The sequence below is a fragment of the Mauremys mutica genome, chromosome 2, assembly GCF_020497125.1.
Source record: "Mauremys mutica isolate MM-2020 ecotype Southern chromosome 2, ASM2049712v1, whole genome shotgun sequence".
In the NCBI taxonomy this organism is placed as follows: Eukaryota; Metazoa; Chordata; order Testudines; family Geoemydidae; genus Mauremys; species Mauremys mutica.
The window spans coordinates 115,253,915-115,277,361 of NC_059073.1; the positions used below are offsets into that span (position 1 = coordinate 115,253,915).

Consider the following 23,447-nt stretch of genomic DNA (forward strand, 5'->3'; position numbering starts at 1 on the left):
CTGTTTGGCCACCGAGGCGAGCTGATCAGCACAGGTGACCATGGAGTCCCAGAATCGCAAAAGAGCTCCAGCATGGACCGAACAGGAGGCACGATCGCTGTATGGGGAGATGAATCAGTGCTATCAGAACTCTGTTCTAAAAGACGAAATGACTGAGCGCAACCAGACACCAGGGCGGTTAGAAGAGCACAGCAGGGCGTGCTGAGCATCAGAGAAGCTTTGAAAACCAGTTTCATGACTGGCCAGGCTACAGTGTGAAAGTTCTGTTTGTTTCTCCTTGATGAAAACCCAGCCTCTTGGTTCACACTAGTTCCCTGTAAGCCAACCGCCCTCCCCTCCCCCCTTTGATCTCTGCTTGCAGATGCAATAAAGTCATTGTTTCTAATTCATGCATTCTTTATTGATTCATCACACAAATGGGGGGATAACTGCCAAGGTAGCCCGTGAAGGGTGTGGGATGAGGGAAGTACAGGGGTGGGGTAGTTGTAGGGGTACCCCCTAGAATGGCATGAGCTCATCATAGAAGCGGGATGTCTGGGGCTCTGACCCAGAGCGGCTGTTTGCCTCTCTGGTAGGCTTGCCTGATATTCCAGGCAGGACTGAATCTCCATTAGACGAAACTTAAAGAAGGGAATAGACTCATAGACTTTAAGGTCAGAAGAGACCATTATGATCATCTAGTCTGACCTCCTGCACAATGCAGGCCACAGAATCTCACCCACCCACTCCTGTAACAAACCCCTAACCTATGTCTGAGTTACTGAAGTCCTCAAATTGTGGTTTGAAGACCTCAAGCTGCAGAGAATCCTCCAGCAAGTGACCCGCGTCCCATGCTGCAGAGGAAGGTGAAAAACCTCCAGGGCCTCTGCCAATCTGCCCTGGAGGAAAATTCCTTCCCGACCCCAAATATGGCGATCAGTTAAACCCTGAGCATGTGGGCAAGACTCACCAGCCAGCACCCAGGAAAGAATTCTCTGTAGTAACTCAGATCCCACCCCATCTAACATCCCATCACAGACCACTGGGCATACTTACCTGCTGATAATCAAAGATCAATTGCCAGATTAATTGCCAAAATTAGGCTATCCCATCATACCATCCCCTCCATAAACTTATCAAGCTTAGTCTTAAAGCCAGATATGTCTTTTGCCCTCACTACTCCCCTTGGAAGGCTGTTCCAGAACTTCACTCCTCTAATGGTTAGAAACCTTCATCTAGTTTCAAGTCTAAACTTCCTAGTGTCCAGTTTATATCCATTTGTTCTTGTGTCCACGTTGGTAGTAAGCTTAAATAATTCCTCTCCCTCCCTAATATTTATCCCTCTGATATATTTATAAAGAGCAATCATATCCCCCCTCAATCTTCTTTTGGTTAGGCTAAACAAGCCAAGCTCTTTGAGTCTCCTTTCATAAGATAGGTTTTCATTCCTCGGATCATCCTAGTAGCCCTTCTCTGTACCTGTTCCAGTTTGAATTCATCCTTCTTAAACATGGGAGACCAGAACTGCACACAATATTCCAGATGAGGTCTCACCAGTGCCTTGTATAACAGTACTAACACCTCCTTATCTTTGCTGGCAATACCTCGCCTGATGCATCCTAAGACCGCATTAGCTTTTTTAACAGCCATATCACATTGACGGCTCATAGTCATCCTGTGATCAACCAATACTCCAAGGTCCTTCTCCTCCTCTGTTACTTCCAACTGATGTGTCCCCAATTTATAACTAAAATTCTTGTTATTACTCCCTAAATGCATGACCTTGCCCTTTTCACTATTAAATTTCATCCTATTACTATTGCTCCAGTTTACAAGGTCATCCAGATCTTCCTGTATGATATCCCGGTCCTTCTCTGTGTTAGCAATACCTCCCAGCTTTGTGTCATCCGCAAACTTTATTAGCACATTCCCACTTTTTGTGCCAAAGTCAGTAATAAAAAGATTAAGATTGGTCCCAAAACTGATCCCTGAGGAACTCCACTGGTAGCCTCCTTCCAGCCTGACAATTCACCTTTCAGTACGACACGTTGTAGTCTCCCCTTTAACCAGTTCCTTATCCACCTTTCAATTTTCATATTGATCCCCATCTTTTCCAATTTAACTAATAATTCCCTATGTGGAAGCATATCAAATGCCTTACTGAAATCAAGGTAAATTAGATCCACTGCATTTCCTTTGTCTAAAAAATCTGTTACCTTCTCAAAGAAGGAGATCAGGTTTGTTTGGCTTGATCTACCTTTTGTAAAACCATGTTGTATTTTGTCCCAATTACCATTGACCTCAATGTCCTTAACTACTTTCTCCTTCAAAATTTTTTCCAAGACCTTACATATTACAGATGTCAAACTAACAGGCCTATGGTTACTCGAATCACTTTTTTTCCTTTTCTATTTTTAAGAAACTACGTTAGCAATTCTCCAGTCGTACGGTACAACCCCTGAGTTTACTGATTCATTAAAAATTCTTGCTAACGGGCTTGCAATTTTATGTGCCAGTTCCTTTCATATTCTTGGATGAAGATTATCTGGGCCCTCCGATTTTGTCCCATTAAGCTGTTTGAGTTTGGCTTCTACCTCAGATGTGGTAATATCTACCTCCATAGCCTCATTCCCATTTGTCATCCTACCATTATCCCTAAGCTCCTCATTGGCCTCATTAAAGACTGAGGCAAAGTATTTGTTTAGATATTGGGCCATGCCTAGATTATCCTTAACCTCCACTCCATCCTCAGTGTTTAGCGGTCCCACTTCTTCTTTCTTTGTTTTCTTCTCATTTATATGGCTATAGAACCTTTTACTATTGGTTTTAATTCCCTTTGCAAGGTCCAACTCTACATGGCTTTTGGCCTTTCTCACTTTATCCCTACATGTTCTGACCTCAATAAGGTAGCTTTCCTTGCTAATCCCGCCCATCTTCCACTCCTTGTAGGCTTTCTGCTTTTTCTTAATCACCTCTCTGAGATGCTTGCTCATCCAGCTTGGTCTACAACTCCTGCCTATGAATTTTTTCCCCTTTCTTGGGATGCAGGCTTCTGATAGTTTCTGCAACTTTGACTTGAAGTAATTCCAGGCCTCCTCCGCCTTTAGATCCACAAGTTCTTCAGTCCAATCCACTTCCCTAACTAATTTCCTTAATTCTTTAAAGTTAGCCCTTTTGAAATAAAAAACCCTAGTCCCAGATCTATTTTTGTTTATCCTTCCATCTAGTTTGAACTGAATTAGCTCATGATCACCCGAATCAAGGTTGTCCCCTACAACCATTTCTTCCATGACCTGGAGTCACTCCCATTTATGTCCAGGCGCCCCCGACTGACCTCACCGAGGCCAGCCAGGAGCACCCATGTCTGGCGAGGCGCCCCGACCGACCTCACCGAGGCTGGCCAGGAGCACCCATGTCTGCCCAAGAGCCCCCGACCAACCTCACCAAGGCCGGCCAGGAGGAACCAGGAGACAGCAGCAGATGGTACAATACGGCTGCTAACCATCTTTGCAAAATTGCAAAGGCAAGGAGCTGCTGCTGTGTAGCACTGCAGTACCGCATCTGCCAGCAGCACCCAAGAGACATACGGTGACAGTGAGTTGAGTGGGCTCCATACTTGCTGTGGTATGTCGTAACCCAGGAAAAAAAAAGGCAAGAAATGATTTTTTGCCGTTGCTTTCACGGCGGGGGTGGGGGTGGGGGGCTGATGACATGTACCCAGAACCACCCGCGACAATGTTTTTGCCCCATCAGACATTGGGAGCTCAACCCAGAATTCCAGTGGGTGGTGGAGACTGCAGGAACTGTGGGATAGCTACCGACAGTGCAACACTCCAGAAGTCGACGCTAGCCTCGGTACTGTGGACGCACTCCACCAACTTAATAATCTTAAGTGGGGACACACACAATTGACTGTATCAAATCAATTTCTAAAAAAACCGACTTCTATTAAATTGACCTAATTTCGTAGTGTAGACATACCCTAAGAGGCACAGCACAGAACACACAGCCCAGGCATAAGTGGGGACTAACATGGCTTTAAGTCAACTTTGCACCCTCCTCCTGATCCCTGGGGACTGTGTAAGTTATGGAAGCCTCCTGGGCTGTCCTGCAGACAGTAATACTGCTTAGAATCTCCTCAGTGCTGCATGCTGTGGCCCTGCCCCTAATGCCCTTTTTGTCCTTGATATCCCCCTGCCACAACCCCCATGCCAGGACTTAATGTGCAGGAGTCCTCAGAAGACATCTTTATAGCTAACTTCTGCAGTTCTCGCACTGGGGGAATTCTCTCCTGGCCAGACCCAGGGCTGTTAGAGCCCCTTTACCCAGCATAAACGGACTGGAATGAGAATGAGGATCTCATGCCTAGTTTGTTGAGGCTATTTTAGCATTCCTGTCATCATGGCAACTAGGTACAATCTTCTCCTCCTGTGTGTGCTTGTGTTGAAATCATGCTGTGACTGCAATGTCACAATTTCAGCACTAGTAGCTTGTGATGTCATTAACATCAGACTGTGACTTCTCTGCAGGAGTAAGCACAGATATAACCTGGGCTGTGTCAAAGAGAAACTACTATCCGATTATATATATTTTCAATGATATGGAGAACATAGGAAAATTAAATCCAAAGCGTAAGTATAAATGCCCTAAATATAGTCAGCAATGGTGGGGCAGGAAATACAGAAAAAGTATGTGGCAGTCTGAGTTTTGATGAAATATAATAAACCACTGGAAAGTACGCTAGATGACATGGTAACTGGTATAGTATCATAAAATCATAGATTCACAGGACTAGAAGGGACCTCAAGAGGTCTTCTAGTCCCGCCTGCTGTATAATCATAATAGAATAGAACCAGTCCAACCCATTTGTAAATGAATGCAAGTAAGTCAGTGAGCTCACACCGTATCTGAATTTTTAAATTTTATCTGGTTGCTGAAGAAACTTTTGAAACCCAACAGCTGGAGAAATTCAAAGATAGTTTTGTTTAGATGTAACATTCTTCTGCAGCATTAGCAACCCAATCACTGTAGCAATGTGCTAATGTAGAGGCTTCCTAACTGAGCGCTTGCTGCTTGCCCACAGAAAATTGATTGGCCACAAGATGCTGTATTCCTTGTTTCCAGCTGCTAGGTTTTGTAAAAGTACAGCTAAAATTGCCTAAATGCTTTCCTCTTATTTCTTAAGCAGTTGCTGCAGTTGCCACAGGGTTGTTAACGTGATCATGAATGGAAGAGGAGTTGGTGCATGAGGCAATCTCTCTGCTAACATGTGCTCCATACTCTTTTGCTAGTGCAGTGGTCCCCAACCTTTTTGGCTGGCGGGCGCCAGCCGAAGGACCACTGCGGCGGTGGAGCACCCGCTGAAATGCCGCCGAATTTCGGCAGCGACGCCTCTCAGTGACACCGCTTGCCGTTGACAAGTGACTTCATTGAAAGGCGTCCCTCGATGCCGAAATTTGGGAGCGACGCCTCTCGATGATGTCACTTGTCGACAGCAAGCGGCGTCAGCGAGAGGTGTCCCCACCGAAATTCGGGGGCGACGCCTCTCGATGACATCACTTGTTGGCGAAAAGCGTCGTCATCAAGAGGCGTCCCCGCCGAAATGCAGCTGAAATTCGGCGGCATTTCGGCGGGTGCTCTCCCGGGGGCCAGGACACGGGCGCATTAAGATGCCAGAACGCGGGCACCACGTTGGGGACCACTGTGCTAGTGCATAAGAACCAAAAAATGAAACTGACTAGAGACTAACCTGACTAGTGTGTTTTCTTTATCCGAGCAGAGTGAAGTTAAAAAATTAAACAAATAGCATAAATGGAGACAAAAAGAAAATTAGTCTGAATTTGTCTGTTTTAGTATAACCTCTTTTTAAATACACGATTTTAACCCGAGAGTATCAGTTTAAATGGTCTTATAATTATCTGGCATTACTGAGATTTTAAAAATAAAGCTGTCTGACTTTATTCACTTTTCATACCAGGCCAGATCAGGACCCATTGAAGTCAATAGAATTTTGGCAGTTATTTTAATAGAGATAGGATTTGCTTCCTCATCCTGATTCAAGGATGCACCCCTGTCCAGGAAAGCACTTAAGCATGTACAAAAATTCCAGCGAAGTTATAGGATTTAATCACATGCTTAACTCCTGTCTTGAGTTGCTTAATTGCAGTCCCGAATCAGGGCCTCAGCAACTACACACCACAGTGACACACAAAATGTATAACTGTGTGTTACTGAGATCACATGATCCTGAAAATATCTAGCAACCAATTCAGATTACGCAGTCCAGACAGAGCTTTAGGAAGAAGAAAACATTTATACAGGATCACAGAGAGAAACCTTTCCATTCCCGTCCCTTGTCTCCTGAAGTGCTTCCTTCTCTATTCTTTGAGCATGAAAATGACAAAACTCTGTAGCCCTCCAGTACATGCCAACTGAGAAACAGACCAAGTAGTCCATGGTTTAGAAGTTTAACAGAGCAGGTTTACTCAAAGGGAGATTTAACATCCATTGCTTTGACAGAAGGATTGGACATAATGAACCACAGCGGCTGAGGTGAAAAAAAATCAGAGATACTGTTAAGCAGTCATGCACAATCTTCCATTCCCTACAGTTGCCTGGAAACACTGAAACTTTGTGGATGAAACAAAGTGGGGACTTTTAACCAGACAGTACAGAGTCACATTCTTCACTTGTGCCAAGTTGGTCAGTCCTGGTATCTCAGTGGACTTACATAACCCCCACATGCAAAAGCAACATTCTACTATATGCCTAGGAAAGAGCAGATAGTGTTTTCCAGGTGACATTTTCCTATTCCTTGTTTGCATGTATTCCTGTGTTAACTGAAATTATGATGTTCTCCTAATCCTTTCACCTGACTGTTGGATTTATGGCCTTTTCTAAATGGAAATCTAATCACTAGGCAATGTCTGGGAGGGGCAAGAAGGGTCACATGCCCCTCCCCAGACTCCTGGGGGGTGGGAAAAACATTTCTGCCACTTGAACTCGAGTGCAGCTGCAGACACGTGTGCATGGAAAAGGCACCAGCAGCTAGCAATCCCGCTGATCCACACTCTATGGCGCCTACAGCAAGGAAGGAAGACTGGGCTGTCAGCCCAGCTCTCTGCCAGAGGAGGCATGGGGAAGCTTTTCTGTGTCCCCCTTCCTGTTACCTGCTGCTCAGGTACATGGTTGCCTGGACTAGCCTGCCTGATTGCCACTGCCTGGGGTAAGCAAAGGGAGCTTGCGGTGTCAGGGTATTTGGGAGGGAAGGAAGGGGATCCAGAGGAGGGCAGGACCTATGGGGGATGGGAGGGATTGGGGGGGGCTGGGGGAGGCAGCAGGGGCCAGCAGCCATGTGGCCTGGGGGAAGCAGTGGGAGCAAGGAAGGGAGATGAGTGTTCAGGTTTGGGGGGGGGGGGAGCCCAGGGAGACAGTGGGGATGAGAGGGGAGATGGGGGGGAGTGAGGGAGAGGCAGCAGGGGCCAGGAGCCTTGAGGAACTCTTTAACCATACAGTTCTGAATAATGCAAATGAGTTTATTTTAGATTGATAGGTGAAGTTTTTCAGGCTGTGTAAGGGAAGGACTGGGGAGAGAGGTTCTTATTTTTAACCCGATTTGTTTGTCCATCCCTTATTTCATTGTGCTCCAATAACGTATTTCATTGGGAGGAGGAGGAGGAGAAGAAAAGAATAACTAATATTTCTTGTGCAGTACACGGTGCTCTTAAATAGCGAAAAATACTCTCCCAGCTTCTTATAGATCAGCTGGGGAGGAGTCATGTGGGGAGGTCATATGTCCTCCCCTTTAGCTGGTGCCCCTCCCCAGTAATCCCCTCCTCCACCAGTCACCCATTTGCTCCTGGGTTGAGACGTAACATTTTGCAGCTTGTAAAGCAACACTCAGGCAATTTCATATGCAGAACCTCCAGCTAAGACATCGTGTCCAGCCCTGCAGCCAGAAAGTAACTTCCTCTCTGACCCATGGTCTTTATTTCCTGCCTTCAACACATTGTTCCTAGTGTACTGTTCCCTTTTACTCTCAACTGAGAAACTCCTTAGACCACATGACGTGACCAGATTGAGCTCACTGTGCTCAATACTAAAGTGGGATTGGGCATCCTGATCATTAACCCTCCTTTTGTTCTGCTGCTCTGTAGCAGAAATACATCCTCAGACAGGTTCAACTATATGCTATATTTAGTGTTCATTGGAGCTGGCTTCAGTCGCCATCCAGACAAAAGGGTACTTACCCCATACAATACCCTTAGCATCCATGTCTGATCACAGCAACCAGCCATTTATTTGTTTAACCCTTTCTGTGGAGAGTTTCAAACCAAGTACACAGATCAAATAATCCATAAGGGGCATTTCAGTGCTACTTTTGCCCTAGCACTTGTTTAGCTGGAGATAAGAAGGAGTTTTATTTAACAATACAATCCTCCAAAGCCATCCATGCACAAGGTCTGGCATTAGAGGCAAATTTGCAACTAGTACAGAAAAAGAGGATATCATATTAGAGTGGTGCAGCAGGATTGCTATAGATGAGCTTCTGTCACAATATCTGTTTAAAAGTTGAACTTTCTAAGTCAGGGGTTCTCAAACTGGGGGTTGGGACCCCTCAGGGGGTCATGAGGTTATTACATGGGGGGAGGGGGTCATGAGCTGTCAACCTCCACCCCAAACCCCGCTTTGCCTCCAGCATTTATAAGGGTGTTAAATATACAAAAAAGTGTTTTTAATTTATAAGGGGGGGGGGTTTGCACTCAGAGACTTGCTATGTGAAAGGGGTCACCAGTAAAAAAGTTTGAGAGCCATTCTTCTAAGTGCTCTAAAATCAACATACTGAGTTGGATTTCTTTGAAATTTGGTGAGCCTCAAGTGGGTGCAGGGTAGGGTTAGTGACCCAAATTTGGAATAATTTGAGCCAGGGTTTCTGGAGATATAAGCCCCAGAAAAAACAGCTACTTAAAAAAAAGAGTTTGTAGGTGGGTTTTTTTCCTTTTTGCTCAGCACAAGAGATCAAATTACTGAAGTGATGCAGGTCAAAATGGCCTCAATCTGTCAGATTTTACCTAAGGTAGTGCATGACACCCACTAAGTCTTTGAAGGATGCAAACTGAGAACAGTATTTAAGAAAATACACATTTTGTTACACCGCACAAGCACCAATATAGAAAAAAGGTTGGAAGGTTTCTATTCCTGCCATTTTATACCCTTTAATCTTGACTCTTGTAAGTGCTCTAAAATTCAAATGGTTAAATAGATTGCTTCAAAATTTGGTGTGCCTCATGGAGACATGGGGCGAAGATAGTGTTCCCAATTTGAAGTCATTTGATAGAGAGGTTCCCGAGTTACAGGCTCGCCCCAAAAATGATTTCCTTCATTTTGTACTGTTAAACTGAGAGGTAATAATGACTGGATGAATCACAAACCTCTTGGTGGCTGTGAATTCACCCTTCAGTTAACATATCTAAGGATAAATTAATCACAACCCCCCTCCTGAGATACAAAGAAGTTTTCGATTAAGTGGCTGGAGATTGCTACAATTTGAGAGTCATGAATGGAAATTACACATGTGAATGCTTTCTGGAAAGGAAGTGTTACCTGTCAGCTCTGTGTTCTTGGGGAACCATGGCACAGTACCCAGCCTGTCTGACTTATGAAAGACCTCCCCGCCTTAGCCTCTGCTTGAACCAAAACCGATCAGATGAAATACTTACAAAAGCAATGAAAAGGCAGTGGGAGACGCACGTAAACCCCTCCAGACAAGGGTGACAGGATTAAGGAAACTCCTGTAGCCTCATTTGCATCAAAGATGGGACGGGGAGGCATCGCCATTAGCATATAGAATGGAGAACAGAGATTCCATGGCAGGAACTGCATGGAACTCTGGGACAAGAAAAGCAGGGAAACACTGCATGATGGGGGATCTCTGCTCCAAAATCTACATCAGTTCCATTGGGACTTCATCTTCCCCTGACTGATCGTGCTTGGGGCTCTGCCTGTCTCCAGCACTCCGGCCCCTCAGCTACCTCCACCACCTGGGACCCCCGATCGATTCAAACTTCAGGGAGTGGTGAGAACCCAGCTCTCTTTCTCTGGGTGTAGACTTCTGACCCTGACTTGTGTGAGCAGTTATAGTTTTCTAAACCTGACTTTTATAATCAAATTTAAGTTAGATTTAATATTATAACTGTTTTGTTTGTTTGGCTTCCCTATGGTTATTACCTGGCAATAAATAATTTTCATGGTTAAGCTGGTTACTTCTCTCTCTCTCTCCCCCTCATGGGTGTTTTTTTGGCTTCCTCATTCACTCTGCAGCAACACTCCTTGTACCTATGCTAAAAGATCGCTGCAGCACCCAAAAATCCTGTGGAGTTTGCTCATCAAATGGGTCACTCCCAGAACAATTGTAACGTGAAAGTGGGGATGGGGATGTGCTGAGCCTGGGACATATGAGGGTGGCAGCTTGGAAGTGCTGCTCGACCCAGCCTGCTCAGGCATACTCTATTCCAGTGCAGTGCCCATGGCATATGAGGGTGGCAGCTTGGAAGTGCTGCTCGACCCAGCCTACTGAATCCAAGGGCCTATGAGGGTGACAGCTTAGAAATGCTGCTCGACCCAGCCTAATGAGTCCAGGGACATATAAGGGGTCAGCTTGGGAGTGCTGATTAACCCGGTCCTCTGTTAATGTGTGTGCACGTCTGATTCTGGGGCTGGAAGAACCCAGCCCTGGGGAACCTAGCTCCATGGGGGGTTGCGGGGGGACTTGCAGCAGGGAGAACCTAGGTCCTGCAGGATAGCTCCAGAAGAGTAACCCTAATAAATGAGTATACCCCAAAGTAATGGGCAAATCTGGTAACAGAAGGGATAATTAGGGGATGGAGAAATGGGAGAATAAAGGGGAGATGGGGATAGATGGAAGTGGAGGGGAGAGAGGCCTGGGACTCAGGTGAGGGGGGTATGGGGTTTAAGAGGGAGTGGAAGGGTGGAACAATGGGAAAGGGACTAGAGGAAAATAGGGGCAGGGCACCTGTCAGACTTGTATTCTCCCCTCCCATGTTTGTACCCAGATATGGGGGGCTTCGGGGTTTGTTTTTTTTTGTGCAGCGCTAGAGATGGAATCCTGTGTGTGAGTACGAATGGATTGTAAAAGGAAGAGAAGAGCTTTTAGCAACTGTGGGGTTGGCAGAATAAAGGTATGTGTGATAACAGGGCATATTGGGGCTTTGCTGAAAAAGGGCAGAGTTAAGTCTGCATGGGCAACCTTTACTGTGAATTTCCTGGTCTTCAGAAGTTTGGTATTTGCTCAACTCAGTGTTCTTCAAGGGAATGATCTACTACTAAGCAACCTTTAACTCTGCCTTGTTGTAGATTTTTGCTGTAGAATTCTATTTTCTTTCTAGCTTTCCTATAAAGTTTTAAATACCCATTTTCAGCACCTAATTAGGGTGGTCACCATCTTCACAAATACAGAGAAACAAAAGAGGATCCTGTAAATCACGCAGCACCTCATGGTGTAAAGTATTCCTCCCCACTCCATAGAAAGTTCGGTTACAGAACCGTGACTCATGCTGGTGAGCACTTTAAAAAACAGCGCATAACATGATAACATACTGTATTTCCTGGATGAAAATATGCTTGAAAGAGAACAGACATGCACACACAAAAATCATTCTCTTGGACATGGCATGTTGTCTCAAAGGGAGAAAGAAATCCTTTAGATCTTACTCAGATAAAACTCCCATTTTCCTCAATTGTCATGCAATGATCTTCTATGAGGCTATGAAGACATCTAATGAAAGATATTTTATATATACATGCATATGTACACACATAAATACACTCTATATTTATGGCTTCTTGGACCCCTTGTCTTCCTATGTGCTTGCACAATGTGTGGTACAACAGGGACTTGATCCTGGTTGGGACCATAGGGTACTACTATAATTCATAATTTTGTTTTGCTTGACCAAGATGCACTATCCCATCCTGGCAGTCTAACAATATTTAAGGTTTGCAGGTTCCCAGCTATATCTTCAGAAGAGACTGAGACCATCTAAATGAAGTGAACCATACTATATACCCCATTCCTGGTGTAGGGGTCCAAGAGTTCATCCCTACTCTAATTACTTTCAGCCAGAAGAGATGAGCAGCTGTAATAAAAGATCCCTGAGATTAAACAGGCACAGCATTAGATGTATCCTCTTGTAAAAATAATCCTCATAGCAAATCTTCAATTATCAGATCATTGTCAAAGAAAACGATCTGTGTATTAGAAAGATACTCTCTGTCAGAGGTGAAAGGGGTTCAACTGACCCATGAACAAAAAGTGTATTATTTATTTATAGGGACATTGCAATAGACTTTTCTTTTTTGATGTTGTACATCCCCAGCTAATTAAGCCATCCTGAAATTTTCAATACTGTTCTCATTTCATGGATTGAATAAGCCAAGGTTCAATGAGCGAATGGCTCATTACTGAAGTCTTTGGTTTTCTGATATCAAATACGACAACATCCATAATGACATTTATTAGTGTAAATCAGATCTTTAGAGCCGAACTAACTTTATATATTTTTCAGTTAATGGGAGGGGGGAAATACTTTAAAATAAATGGGACAGTCTATAACAGTTTTCCCAGACTTTGGGGGAAACTGTACCAGGTTACCACACTAAGGACCAAATCATGCTTCCTCCATAAAAACTACCAGGAAGGCCAAAGATAAAAGGAAACTCCACGCGCTTTCTCTCACAGATCATCCCAGTGGGAGACTGCGGTTTTCATAGCCAAAAAAGGATAATGGGTGTGGTTCTCTAACTCTATCAGTGTTCCCTGAGATGTCTGCAGAAGTCAATGAAAAGTCATTGCTAGCAGTGGGCTCTGGATCAGGCCCTAACAGCCTGGGGTTAGGACAGAACTTTCCTTGTAGGCACATTGTTAAAAATGGTCTATTGTTGGCGTTTTGTACCTTCCTCTGAAACATTATGGTGCTAGCCATTGTCAGAGACAGGATACCAGACACTGCTCTGACGATGATGTCTCCGACTTCCATAGGCTTTGGAGCAGAGTCAAAGATGGGATATAATTTCTCATGTTTCTAGACGTCCACTAAGTAACAGACGGCGGCATTTACACCACAGCCATGGGTAGAGGGCAGTGCAGATCTGCACCACCCCAGGTGGAGCACCAGAGAGATTGTGCCTGCTTGAGGCACAATTTCTTCCCAGCTTCTCTGTGAACACTGGGACTGTGCAATCTACTCCATCACCCTGGCAAGCCAGTCTCACTCTGCTGGCAAATAATATCGTTAACATGATAAACAAACTGGAAAAGTTATTAATCAATGTATTTTTGCACTGCTGGTGATGGGTATCATGACTCTGCCTCTTCCCCATCTCCCAGGGCACAGCAGGAGCACAGAAGTCCCTGCACTCTTCAGGGAACAGGGAACCCAAGGACTGCTATCGCAGGAGGCCCTTTTACAGCCACGTAAAGGGTGCGGTGAGGCCAATTTTGGTGGAAACCTACTAATCTCTTTCCTTTGTTTCAATAATGTAATGGGATAGTGAGTTCCGCAGACTAGCTGGTCATTTCCCTCTATTGCCTTTAAATATGTTGCTTTTTCATTTCATTGGCTATCCCCTCGTTCTTGTATTAGGAGGGTAAATAGGAGCTCTAAACTGACCACCTCTAAACCATGAATGATTTTCTATCCCTTTGTTATGTCTGATCCTGAGAGATCTTGATGGCCTGAGTGTGGCAGGCAGGGACACCTGTGGGCTTCCTCCTGCCCCCTCATGCTTCCCTGCCCCCTACTTCTCTTTTCTGGCAACATGGCTTGCTTAGGAGTTGTGTTCTTGTTAACACATTCCCGTCCCCAGCTGACTGCACCCTAGTCTCCTTTTCAGAAGGATGAGAGAGAATGGGGGTTTCATGATCATCAGAGATCAGAGGATCAAACAATTTCTCTGTGCATTTCTAGAGGTGAGCAGGAGGAGGATGCCACCTAGAGCAGCCATTCCTTTGTTCTCTTCCTTCTAATGGTCATGCCCTCAAAACCTGCACAGCCCCAAACATATCTGAGTACAGGACTACTGTACATTTGGGAATGGCGTTAGGAGCTGGAAAATGTTTTTGAACTGCCGCTCCCCTTTACTGTGATTACCAACCAATTCTACATATTGTTTGTGGGCCATTAATTCTCTCCCCATCTAAAATCATAAGGGATGATTTATTTGTAACCCCCAGCGACACCAGTCAGCCTGTTCTCTTCCATTCAGTTGTGCTGCAGTGTAACTTGAAATCCAATCTTGCCAAGATAAGACCGGGTTTTTGAGCAGCCCAAACTCCAGGGTGAGTTTGGATGCACAAAGCTGACTGAGAGCTGGCCAGTGGCAGTATAATGGCTCAGCAAAAAAGCCTGTGGTCTAAGATGGTGCCTGCAGTACCCGTCACAAAAACCTCCAGCACTAGCACTGATTATATGTCGTTTGGGAAATACTGGTCTGTGGACAAAGGCGTAAGTGGTGAATTGCGTAGGCTGATTTCTGCAAGGACTGAACTAAATTCCTTAGCTTCCGGAGCTATTACTATTATTGCACTAGTGAGCTGCTGTGCTACTGCTTTGGCCAGTCACATCTCCTGAGCACCAGGCACATTCATATTACATTGCACCTATTTTAAAATGCAGGAGAATCATTTACATCCACGGGGAAAAAAGAACCTCCAAAATAGGCTGCTGAAAATAATTCAGACTGGATTATTAAAAAATGTAAAATGAAATCCTCCTAAAGAGATCAACTCTGGAAAAGTTGCTAGCCATGTGGCCAATGACGACATATCCAAATATACATACACATTAGCCACAATTTTACCAAGAGTATGACACTTACATCCAAGGTACCCAACTGAATTTTTAACTGGTTTGTAGTAGTAGATCTTCTCAATTTCATTAGGCCTAGAATTGTGGAAGAAATGCCATGTATCAATCACACTTAATATACGGCTTGAGTTGATCCAAGGCCCACTAAATTCAACAGGAGTCTCACCATTGCATCCCATGGGCTTTGGATCAGGACCATAAAGCACTGAGGTTAGTTGGTGTAGGACTTACAGTTTGTTTGTTTTTTAATGAAGTCCCTGTATACAGTTCTACATGAAGGTCTTATTCTAGGTAGCAACAATAGAGAATTCAGGGGCTTTGAAATGTTTCCTTAGGCATATACCTAACCAAAATAAAGCCTTAAGTACACATTTTAAAATGTCAAAGCCCACATCTGTGTCCTAGCAACCCACTGGGTCCTGAAGCGGGGACGCAGGACTTGATCTTGCACTGTATTGATCACCTCTTATGTTCCACTGACTTCAGTGGGAGTTAAGGGTGCTCAGCATCACACAGGATCAAGCTCATAGCTGCGACAGGGCTCACAGGCCTGGGCTTCTAGTATCAGTATCTGACTGCAAGGCACTCCACCCATTGAAATCAAGGGCAGAACAGTTCCTCAGTGGGAGCAGAATCAGGCTCGCTGTGAGGGATTTTCAGCATATCTACATGACAACATGAAGCAGCAGTATTTCTGGGCTCTGTTCGGCCCTTATTCAGAGCATGCCTTATCTATGCACTTCCAGCTGTCGGCCCTGTACTACTTTTAATTGAAGAATTAATGAGGAGCATTTTGTGACTGAGAATGTCCTGCAAAATGCAGGGAGAAGGTGTGGATTTGTGTCTTCAGTTTCAACCAGGAGCCATTGGTAAATGTGAACTCTGTAGTAACTTTTTTAAAAAGCTGGTGAATGGTACCATTGGTTAAATTGAAAAAGTGCTAACGATTTCAAGTAAGTAAAAGAGCTGAATTTATACTGCGTACCACAGTAAACAGATTGGTTACTTTTTAACAGGGCCAGATTAACTCTCCTGTGAGCCCGGGGCTATTAGATTTTGTGGGCCCCTCGGGGTTTGGAGTGCGGGAGTGGGCTCGGGACTGGGGCAGCGGATTGCGGTGCGGGAGAAGTGCAGCTCCATCTGGGGGGGGGCAGGGATGGGACAGGGGGTTGGGGTGTGGTAAGAGGTTTGGGGTACGGGCTCCGGGTGGGAGTTTGGGTGTGGGAGGGGGCTCCGGGCTGGAGCAGGGGTGCAGGCTCCGGCCCGCTCCTCATCAGTGGTGCAGCGGGTCTAAGGTAGGATCCCTAACTGCCCTGGCTCCATGCTGCTCTGCTCCCTGAGGTGGCCGGCATGTCCAGCCCCTAGGTGGAGGGGCCAGGCCGCTCTGCGCGGTGCACGCTGCCCGTGCCCGCAGGCACTGCCCCCACAGCTCTGATTGGCCGCGGTTCCTGGCCAATGGGGGCTGTGGAGCCAGCGCTGGGGGAGGGGGCAGTGTGCAGAGATTCCCTGAATGCCCCTCGTCTAGGAGCCGCAGGGGCACATCAATGAGCCGGCACTCACGGCTCCAGCCACACGGGGCGGGGCGCTGAGGCTCGGGGACCGGTATCTGACCTGCGGTGTGGAGACTTGCCACGAGCCAGATGAAAGAAGCAGCAGGCTGCATCTGGCCTGTAGGGCCCCCCTTAGCCCAAGGCCCTGGGCTGCAGCCCCTAAAGCCCCTGCGTTAATCCGGCCCTGCTGTTTAAATGTGTTATTGATTTTAAGAGAACTATACCTGCCAAATTAAAACTCAAAGACAATCTCAGACCCCAGTCCTGCAATCGGAGCTGCATGTGTGCATCCAATTGCAGAATCAGAGCTTAACCATGCAAGGCCATGTTCCAATCAGGTACGAAGTACCTGCCACTCTATGAAGAAATATAGAAGTAGTTAATAAGGTTTAGCTGTCACTGATCTATTTTGCAATTGCTCTTTTCTAAAGTACCTCCTGTAAATACCAGGCTACTCAGATACATTTAACAAAAGGTTTAAATTGTGTCAGTGTATACAAATCAATGCAAACTGTTATGAATCTTAACTGCAACTGTCTCTATTGCTCTTTAAATACATACCACATTATGGTCCCATTACAATCATTAATTGGTTTTAGTACTGTATTGCCAACTCTAAAGTTCAAATATTACAAGTCAGGCCTCAAATAGATCAGATTGGCCTGAAAATAGCGAAATTAAAAAAAAAAAAAGGTTGGGGTCCTTTTTTATCTGCCTTCTGAATTCTAAGCCTTTAAGATGCACTTGCTTCACATTTTTCAAGCTATTTTTCCAGAAATAGCAAGGGTTGTTTTTCTTTTTTTTTTTTAAAGCTGAAATTTTCACCTAATCACTTGATTCCATAAGCTGGAGCTTTAAAGAAAAAAAAACACTAAATATTGAGAGACTTGTGATAAAATTGCCAGAGTTAGTGAAACACTATTTTAGTCCCACAGTACCCCAATATTATCATCACTGACTTCAATGGGAGCAGGATTGGGACTCGGATCAGTAGCAGAACTCGGAAGAGAACCCAATACGCTTGTCTTTTCATTTCCTGCTGTAATCACTGCACTTCTGTTTAGTTTCCAAATTAAGTCCTGAACTAATAAGGTGCAGATTTCACTGAATTTGGCCCTTAGAGTCCACCCCTAATTTTCAGTTAAAGCAGATATGTGATATGATCATATTCTGCACCTTTTCTGCTTTGTAGCTCTTTGACTAAGATTCCTAAGAAGAGAGACAAATTCTCACCTCTGTGCATTACTATAAATCAGGCTAAGTCTGATTCTTATTCATCTTCTGATTTTCCATTTTAAACCCTTCTTTACAAATTGATTCTCTTTCTCGCAACAATTTAGTATACAATACAACCACCCACCCACAGAGGTTTGCAATCCTCCACTCCACAGACCTAGACTGACCCAATGGAGTTATTTCTTTGTCTAGGTCGGGGCGGGCAAACTCTTTGGCCTGAGGACCACATCAGGTTTTGGAAATTGTATGGTGGGCCGGTTAGGGGAGGCTGTGCCTCCCCAAACAGCCAGGCGTGGCCCAGCTCCCTATCCGACCCTCCCTGCTTCTGCCGTCCGGGTGGAGCCAGCCATGCCACCGCGCAGCACAGAGCACCGGGTCAGGCTGGGCTCGGCAGCTGCGCTGCCCCAGAAGCTCACAGCCCCGCCACCGAGAGCATTGTGCCGGTGGTGCAGTGAGCTGAGGCTGTGGGGGAGGGGGAAGAGCAGGGGAAGGGCTGGAGGCCGGCCTCTCAGGCCAGCAGCTCAGGGGCCGGGCAGGAGGGTCCCACAGGCCGTAGTTTGCCCACCTCTGGTCTAGGTTAATCATATTTACGGGTCACATTTTTCATAGGATTATAATTCACATTCACAATATTTTACTCATTTGGCATTACCACCATGATTCTAAGATAGCCAAATACTGGGCAGCCACTCTAATAATTAAAAGAACCTATGAGACTTGAGTCACTGAACTATGTGCTCACAATACTATGACAAGTAGCAGAAGTAAAATATGGGTCAGCCATGCAGCAGGTCACTGATACAATAGCACTCAATCAATATACTGCGCTCCAGCCTGAGGGATTCTTGCTTCATTTATCCCACTATTGGAAATGCTGGTTGGGTTGGATCCCCAACAGAAATAAAACGCCTTCACCATCAATACTTAGTGAAGACACCTAACAGCTTTCCCTTGTAGAGGTTAACCTACTGTTCCATTCAAATGGCACTGTAATATTTATACTTTGTTGCTCTGAATCTCAAGGGCCAAATTCAACTCTAGTGTAATTCCAAGAAAGTCAATGGAGTTACACTGGGGATATATGTTTCCTACAGTAAACTCTGTAATACTAAGGACTGAAGCTTGCCTGCATTCCAAGGGACCCAGCTATTTATTATTAATACACACAACTGTGAATATTAGAAATTGTTCACTGCATGAGCTCACCAAAAGTAGAACTGTTGATAAGCATCCTTTAGGTAAAGCGAAAAGGTGGCCAATGGGCCAGGTATCCAGCCCTATATCTGGCATTTGGGCCGCACTCTGGACACCTGTGCTTTGGAATCATGCAGTGTTCTTCTTTCCTGTTATACAGTGATGCCCCCCATGACTCCATTTTACGTTAGAATGATCTCGTTATTTTTCTCCACCTCTATACAAGGACAGAAAAAACCACTAAGAGCACAAATGGAGGCCAATAGTGTACGAAGAATGGTCATTAGTTTCCACAGGTCAGATGCAATCTAAAATAAAAATAAACCTAAGTGTGTTCTGTCATTAAACAAAGACACCCAAAAAGGGCTAGTCTTCAAGAACCAGTCTGTTTTGAGGGTGGTTGTCCATTCATGTATCACTGTGATAGCAGCTAATGCTAGAGAACAGATTATTACACAAGAGGATCAGCTTTTTCAGACAGGCACTCTTGTTCCGTTTCCCCAAAACTAGAGATTTCATTATTACTAATTTTGTTGGTGAAACATTTCTTGACACATCTGGCTAATGATGTTCCCTAACCCTCATAAAAAGAAGAGGATTAAGATATTAATAGTGCATTTCACTGCAAGTCTTCTTCACGCCTTGAAACACGTATTGTAAATCCTCTCTCTAATAGATTGATTGTATTACATTATTTTTTGAAGGAATACATTATTGCAGAGTTATGCTGCAGTATTACTGTTTGGGGTGGCTTCATCATATAATTTTCACAGCAGCTGGAAGTGTAATTAGCATAAAAACCAAATGGCCTCATTAAACATTCCTTTCTTGTAAGACGGGATACATTTAAGGGCCCTTTTCACAAATGTCCCATTAAAGCAATATGTAGTGCTGGCAAGGGGGTTAGTACAGTCTCAAAAAGCCTTTTGACTCCAGCTAGGCAAAGCCTGCTTCTTAAAGCCAAGAAATATATTATGTAGCAGATTTCAAGAAGGCTCAAAGATGCTGCTATAGAGTGGAATAAACATCCATTTTCTTCAGAAACTCCCCTATGGCAATTCATTCATAAAAATAGACGAATGCTACAATTGTCCTCAGTGTGAAAGTCATAGCGGTATCCAGGGGTGGCTCTATGTTTTTTGCCGCCCCAAGCACGGCAGCCAGGCAGCCTTTGGCAGTGTTTCTACAGGAGGTCCGCCCCGGTCCCGCGGATTCGGCGGCAGTTCTGTGGGAGGTCCGCCAGTCCCGCGCCTTCAACGTACCCACCATCAAATTACCGCCAAAACCGTGGGACCGGCAGATCTCCCGCAGAAACGCTGACAAAGGCGGCCTGACAGCCACCCTCACAGCGACCGGCAGGGCGCCCCCCACGGCTTGCCATGCCAGGCACACGCTTGCTGTGCTGGTGCCTGGAGCCGCCCCTGGCTGTATCTTCTGTACACGATTTAGAACTTTTATGATTTTTAGTCCATTTGAAATGCCAAATTTAAAAATGATACATAACATGTAACTCCAAAACCACAGAAAATAGAGATGGAAAAGACCTAGTACATCATCTTGTACCCGTATTGTGAAGCAGGATAATTTACTGCAGTACATTTTTGGATGCTAGTCTGTTTGCTTGGTTGAAAATGGTCTTTGATTTTAAAGTCTCCATGGAACTTGGGTCCAACAGGAGTAAACAGGTGAGAGATCCACGGTCTGTCCTTATTCACTCCCATAAAAACAATGGGTAAAATTTTCAAGAGAGGATTCTTAAAAAACAAACAAACAAAATAACTATCCAGTTTTTTGGTTATGGTCTAATTTTCAAAAGGTGCTGAGCACTTGCAACTGCCAGTGCCATCAGGTGAAATTGTGTGGGTGCTTAACATCTCTGAAAATCAGTTCCGTCACCTAGCACCCAAAAATGGAGGCACCCAAAATTAAAGGCCACTTTTGAAAATCTGGGCCTTTTCATCCAATGCCTTTGCTTTCTACGTCCCTGGAAAGACTGAAAAAGATCTTGGGTTTCTCTATCCACATTTTAGTTCTAACACTCCACACAATTCTGACTGCAGAATCAGGGGTATCTTGGCTGCGTATCACCTGGCTTCAAATATGTTAGCAGAATGTTTTGTACAGACTCTTAAAACGATTAATCAAGAGTGAGGACAGACCCCTTAAACACTGCATTGCACGCTTTTTTCATCACACACATTAGCCTACACTGCAGAGGAAACTTCAGCAGAATAACTTCTTAAATGCCAATTAAGAATTACATTTAATTTGATTAGATCAGATTTAAGCAAAATAATTAGATGAGAAAGAGTACAGAGTAAGAAACCCACAAAATAACAATGCTTGGTTTTTATGCCAAGGCCACGAGGTACTGGTTTGAAATTACAGGGAAGGAAGGAAGCAAGGGAAACAATATTATAATTAAAATATTAGTACAAGCGTCATATGTGTTTGAAGTATATGGAGAAATGATGAAGAAACATATTGGCCAGTTGTTATAAGATGAAATTTCAGGGAAAGAGAATGGAACCATATAGCTGATTAAAACTAGGACTGTTATCTTTGTTAATTAGCACAGTGATAGCAGTGCAAATATTATTGTCCAAACTGAATCTGCAGAGGAAGCAAAGAAGGAACTTAAGGAGTAAGCATCAACTTTCTCACAGACACTCTTAGAATTGTAGCCTTTCACAAGACTACATTTATCATTTTACAAATGGCACTGTAGGATGAGATCTGTCAGAACCGTGGCAATACTGTCTAGTTACTAGTTAAAGACTGGAAGATACTGAAATGCAGAGTTCAAAAGGTTAGCCAGTTGCAGAGGGGTCTGGTTAGAGGTAACCAACTATTGGGATAAAGTGAGCTTGATATAGCATATAAACAATGGTCCCTCTCACTGGGCTGACTTTATTATCCAATTAAAGCCTTTACATTTAAATTAATGTACATGTTGTTAAATTAAAAGACACATTGGCCAACTGGATTTTGGGAGACAACTTAAATAATCCAACTGACTTGAATCATATTTTGTAGAACAATTTTTTTCTGGTCTGGAAGACTAAATGCCAAGTTTCAACAAATGGAAAAAAATAGCAAGTGATCATTTAAATAAAGACTGTATCAAAATGGCCCCCTTGTGTGGATGCAAATTAAGGTAGCAACAGGCATAATCCAGCAGAGGAACTTTGTCAGAGGGGAGAAGATTCATTGTTGGCTTCTTTTGCCATGAGTAAGGATTGATTCTGTCATGGTGGTCACAGATTCCATGACTTCCTCCGCTTCAGACTGCTGCAGCAGTAGGGCTGAAGCACCTGTAAGCCTCCACTCAGGAGTGCAGGAGCAGTGGCTCCCTGGGGGCTGGAGCAGTGTCGGGAATGGGGCAGCTGCCTGGGGACCAGCACAGGAGCAGCAGCCCCTGGGGGCTGGAGGTCAGCCCCCAGCAGGACTCCAACAGTTAATCCCCCCACAGGGTATTTTAAATTAAAAAAAAAAGTCAAGGACAGGCTTCCATGAATTTTTGTTTATTGCCCTTGACCTGTCTATGACTTTTAGTAAAAATATCTGACAAAATCTTAACCTTAGCCATCAGTTAGACTGCTTCTTATAAGTTAAAAGAAACAGCCCCAACAAGTGTTACAAGTTTGCCATTTAGAATTTTATTATGTTCCCAGCAGGGCCGACGGGGGGGAGGGGCGGGGGGGGGAGGAGAAGGAGGAAGTTGGTACAAATTACTGGGGCCCAGCGGTCCGTAAGGGGGCCTGGGGCCCAGCTTCGTCGGCCCTGTTTAGCCAATCCGCCCTTGTTGGGGGGCCTGAAAATGTTTTTTTCACCAGGGCCCGAACCCGCTCTCGGCAGCCCTGGTTCCCAGCTATGACTGCCAACTGTATCCAACTGCTGACTGCTGCCAAAGCCCTTCACCCCTCATGGTAATTAAGGTTATAATGCTTTCTGGAGAAGATGAAGCTTTTGATAAATGGTTTAAACTTTATTTTATTTTTTAAAACTTTTATTTGTGCTGTAGTTTAAGTGTGGCCGAGTCTAATTTCATGTTATAACTTTCTAGTATGACTCTGCTATAAATATTTATGTTCCAGCCTGGTAACAGTGTCTGTCAAAGAAATTCCAATAGAAATTTCTACTGTAAAGGGTTTTATCTCCCAGCTGTTGAAAATAATTGCTCTGGAAAGAATTACACTTTCCCCCCCTATAACTTGCTGTATGTTGTTTTGAAAATCCCCTCAGCACTGTTCATTTTAAAACATGAGGTGCACGCAAATCAAATCCCATAGTCATAGATTTCAAGGCCAGATGGGACCATTGTGATAATTTAATTTGACTTTCTGTATAACACAGGGCATAGAACTTCCCAAAATAATTCCTACAACAGACCTTTTAGGGAAAAAAATTGTCAGTGATGGAGAATCCACCACAGCTCCTGGTAAATTGTTCCAATGATTAATTACACTCACTTTTAAAAAGTTATGCCTTATTTCCAGTCTGAATTTGTCTAACTTCAATCTCCAACCATTGAATTACATCACACTGTTCTCTGCTAGACTGAAGAGCCCATTTTTAAATATTTGTTCCCCATGTAGATACT

At 44.4% G+C, this 23,447-nt stretch overlaps 1 protein-coding gene and 1 long non-coding RNA gene across 8 annotated transcripts in view; one reads left to right on the plus strand and one right to left on the minus strand.

Moving 5' to 3' along the window:
- Positions 1-23,447, minus strand: part of PHACTR1 (phosphatase and actin regulator 1) — a 302,761-nt gene that overhangs the window by 147,876 nt on the left and 131,438 nt on the right. The gene's annotated exons all lie outside the window — the stretch shown is intronic.
- On the plus strand, positions 4,488-22,774 carry LOC123364205. The gene is made up of 3 exons (XR_006577034.1): positions 4,488-4,610; positions 13,385-13,478; positions 22,681-22,774. It is a non-coding gene; the product is annotated as an uncharacterized LOC123364205 (long non-coding RNA).